Source organism: Terrapene carolina, unplaced genomic scaffold (genome assembly GCF_002925995.2).
Source record: "Terrapene carolina triunguis isolate 2854851 unplaced genomic scaffold, T_m_triunguis-2.0 Scaffold62, whole genome shotgun sequence".
NCBI classification, from domain to species: domain Eukaryota; kingdom Metazoa; phylum Chordata; order Testudines; family Emydidae; genus Terrapene; species Terrapene triunguis.
Window position 1 is genome coordinate 4,396,053 of NW_020664413.1, and position 4,861 is coordinate 4,400,913.

A 4,861-nucleotide genomic window follows, 5' to 3' on the forward strand; every position below is an offset into this window, starting at 1 on the left:
TTATATATCAAAGCAAACCAGGGCTTGAAATGCTTCTGATAATTTTTGCAAGGATTAGATTAACATAACTGTGCCCAGAGATACCAATCATATTTGATGTTTGAACTCGCAGGCATCTGTCTTGGTACCTGTCTGCCTTTCATTGCTTCGTATTCATCATGAAAGCAGAGATACTTCAGTGCAAATGTTACTGTCACACCCCACCGTCCTAACACAAAGCCTGTCTGTGCTAAAATAAGGACTTAGTTACAATGGATAAAAACAAAGCACTGAGTGAATATCTGTAGCGAACCCAAAAGCCCTGTTTCTTAGCACAATTCCTATTATTAGAGTTTTCATAAATAACTCTGTGGTAGCCCTAACTCAGTGATGTCTGAGTGGCATTTTCTGCACTGCTCATAGTTGTATTATTAAAAAAACTCACTTCACTTGGATTATTTTTCTTCTTTTTATAGTAAAATTTCGGATCTGATCAGTTATTTAATGTCAGGAAAAGCAAAATATGATTCAGACTCCAGTCTTGCAGACACACAGATGCTTAAGGAACGAGGAGTACTTGTGGCACCTTAGAGACTAACAAATTTGAGTATAAGCTTTCGTGGGCTAAAGCCCACTTCATCAGATGCATGCAGTGGAAAATGCAGTAGGAAGATGTGTGTGTGTGTATATATCTATAGATATATACAGATATAGATATATACAGAGAACATGAAAATATGGGTGTTGCCATACCAACTCTAATGAGACTAATCAATTAAGGTGGGCTATTATCAGCAGGAGAAAAAAAAACTTTTTTAGCGATAATCAGGATGGCCCATTTCAAACAGTTGACAAGAAGGTGTGAGTAACAGTAGGGGGAAAATTAGCATGGGGAAATAGTTTAGTTTGTGTAATGACTCATCCACTCCTAGTCTTTATTCAAGCCTAATTGAATGGTGTCCATTTTGCAAATTAATTCCAGTTCTGCAGTTTCTCGTTGGAGTCTTTTTCTGAAGTTTTTTTTGTTGAATAATTGCGACTTTTGGATCTGTAATAGTGACCAGGATGGTTGAAGTGTTCTCCGACTGGTTTTTGAATGTTATAACTCTTGACATCTGATTTGTGTCCATTTAGTCTTTTGCATAGAGACTGTCTGGTTTGGCCAATGTACATGGCAGAGAGGCATGTGCCAGCAATGCAATCCATCTGATGAAGTGGGCTTTAGCCCACGAAAGCTTATGCTCAAATAAATGTGTTAGTCTCTAAGGTGCCACAAGGACTCCTCGTTCTTTTTGCTGATACAGACTAACATGGCTACCACTCGGAAACCTGTCACAGATGCTTAACTCAATCACATGATGGTCTTGTTGACTTCATGCATGCGTGCTGTCCCATTGATTTCATAGGGACTACTCCCATTAGTAAAGCTAAGCCCGTGCTTAAGTGTTTGCATGATCAGGGCCCCAGGAAGGTGGGATTATTAAAGACAAAAATGGGAATCAGGCATCCAACTCCCAGTGACTTTCAGTGGAAGCTGGGGCCCAGATCCTTACAGGTAATTTTATGCCCAGTTCTCATGGATTTCAATTCACCTAAATTCCTTTGAGGAGCTGGGTCTGGGAGTCTAGTGACTTCTGTGCATTGGAAATTTCTCCTTATTAACTTACTGTAGTTTGCTCAAGTGGCAAAATTTCCACTGAGCTTAGGCAACATTCAGAACATACTGATCAAAAGCTAAAATTCTCAGGCCATTCCGGGGGTGGGGGAGGGAGAGATCCTCTGTGTAACTCAGCATAATGGAAGTTGCAGGCCTTGAGCACTGTTTCCCAGTGGGTCCAGCTAAAAGTATATTATGTTTTTAAACTGGCTAATCTGTTGTCTCTTTTCCTTTTCCTTGCTCAGGAGTCAAATAAGTTTAAAAAATTGGATATATGTGTCTGCCGTGATGTGAGTAAAGATTTAGCCTGGCCTGTTCTAATAATAAATTGCATGCTGAGCATATTTTTACTGCAGCCAGGGCGTAGTTTAGCTGTATCTGATTGGCTCTAATTCAAGATTTTTGACTTTCAGCAGGAGAAGAATACACAGTGGTAAGAAAAGCACTGCAATGAGCCCATGGTTGTTATATCCACCCATGACAAATTGGGCTCCAGAAAACACAGAGACAATATTTGTTGACCGATATACACACAATCTAAAGCAGCTTTTATAATGGTGATCTGCAGATCTTCGCTTTTAGAAACCACATGCTTCATTGTATGTACAGATCGCTTTTAAATTAAGATCATTAGACCGAATAATGAGACACACCACGGTCATATATGAGGTTTATTGATCATTTCTGCACTGACTAAATTCTCAAAGTCCTGTCCTGGCATTTTAACATGGTTTCATATTGGGCACAGAGGCAGCTAACATGGAAACAAAACCCAAGACCTTCCAGGAAACAGACATTTGTTCAGAGATCACTCTGCCAGCATAAATAGATCCAGCCACGTCCATTCCATTCCTTGTAACAAGACACTAAGGTTCCTCTTACTATAAGCATTCACCTGGCTCAGTGTAAAACCTGGGTTGGTTTATTTAGAAACAGCTTCTTCTTTGGTTTTCTCAAAACCCTGGTGTGGAAAATGGAGGGGATGTTTGTGGGACAGTATTTTTCTACAAAAGAGATAGTCATTACTGAATTATCCTCTGCCAAGAACCCTAACGTAAGCTTCCGCTAGTGAAGTTTGGTGAAAGATGATGTAGGTGAGAGAGAGACTGTTCAGGTTTGACTCTGGTTTAGGGTTGAGGTGTTCTTGGGAAGATTTTGGCCCAGAAATGGCAGGAATCTCATAAGATTAGTTGATCTTGTGAGATTTCAACCACATCCAAATCAGAACTGGAGATGTACTGGGCTATGTCTGCGCTACTATGGAAGCCCAGGGTTTGAATTCAGGCTCAAGCCTAGCTCCTCTTCCATCCACACACACATTGCACTAACCCAGGCTCGGACCCAGAGTCCCACGCCTGAGTCTGTTGTCCTGGATTTGAGAGGTGAGTGTACCCCAGATCGTGATCGAGCTAATTGCAACCATATTGTGTGCATTTATCCATCATGAATTAATAAAATAGAACACCACCTAGTTAAAGGATTAATTGAAAGCAGGGTTTATGGAGGCAAGGTCAAAACTAGCTGTGGGCTTGTAGTTTCTGCTAATCAGAATGGGAGGAGGGGAGAAAAGAGTCAACAAATTGAAACTGAAGGAAAATAAGTGGATGGAGACCTTTAATTTGGGTGCCTTTGATACGCAGAAGCTTATGAAGGCTAAAATTGTTAGGCATGTTTGTTGATAAGCAGTTTATTTAAGTTAGGAGAAGCGATGACCCAGTAGGGGTCACTGTGAGCTGTGTGGTTTATAAAAGTTAATTATAAAAAGACTAGATCAGTGGTTCCTAAACTTGTTCCGCCGCTTGTGCAGGGAAAGCCCCTGAAGGGCCGGGCCGGTTTGTGTACCCGCCGCGTCCGCAGGTTCGGCCGATCGCGGCTCCCGGCTAATGGGAGCTGCTGGAAGAGCTTTGTTAGATAATCAGGAGTATACTGTAACCAGTGTTTGCAATATATTCTAAATCCCTCAGATGTAAGCTGGTATAGAATCTTTCTTTCTTTCTAGTATCTGGATGTTTCTATCAGGATCTGGGCCGTGTCGTGCTAGGCACTGCGCAGACAGAGGTAGACACGGTCCCTGCCACAAAGAGTTTACAGTTGAAGAAGATGAGCAGCATACTTTAGTTGGGATAAGAGTCAATCCAATACATATTTTAATTCCTTTTAAAGAATGTGTAAATCAATACTCTGCCCCCCTCCACTTCCCATCCCTATTGAGCTGAATTTCAATGTTCTACCTATTGAAAATGGAACTGTCATAATATTGGATTGTTCTTTTGAACTACAAAGGGAGGTTGCCTGACATCTTCCATAAATGCCCTCCCTACAGCTTAATCTAAATGACATTATACTTAGTGCTGTAAAAGCTTTCAATGCCAACAGAATAAATTAATTACAGCCCAATGAATTCTGAATTTTTTACTCATTCTTGGGTTCTTTGACACTAATTCAAATCCCGACCTTTCTCTGAAATCTTTTGCTAATTTTGTCACTTGTTGGCATCTTTGTTAATATTCCCATGAGTCAGAATGGTTGTTTCAGGGCTAATCTGTGTAGAAATGAGCTCAGTCGTGTTGTATCCGTAAAGCACTGTTTGAAGGTAAGATGAGGTTAGAGATCTTCTGACCAAAGCCCATAAATTCTCTGAACAAACCAGTTAATTTCCAGAACAAAGGGTATGTCTACACTACAGGATTAATCCGAATTTAGATAATTCGAATTTGGGAAACAGGTTGTATAAATTCGATTGTGCGCGGCCACACTAAGCACATTAATTCGGTTTTTAACCACATTAATTCAGTGGTGTGCGGCCACACTACCCCATTTATTTTAATCACATTAATTCGGTGGTGTGCGGCCACACTAACCCTAATTCGAATTAACAAAATCGATTTTGACGCTACTCCGTTCGTCGAGGTGGAGTACAGAAATCGATTTAAAGGGCCCTTTAATTCTAATTAACTGGCTCTGTAGTGTGGACGGGTGAAGGGTTAATTCGGATTAACGCAGCTAAATCCGAATTAAAGTCGTAGTGTAGACCAGGCCAAAGAGTAGCTGCCATTATGAATACTCTCTCACGCTCTTTGATATACTAAAAACTCAGCCATCCTCTTTCAACTATTCACAATCAGCCCCAACATGCTGCATCTGGAGAAGGATCCCAGAGAAGGTCCTCGAGAAGGATCTGGTGGTCTGGAGCAAGCAGAGCTAGAGTGGGTTCCTTACTGGGGA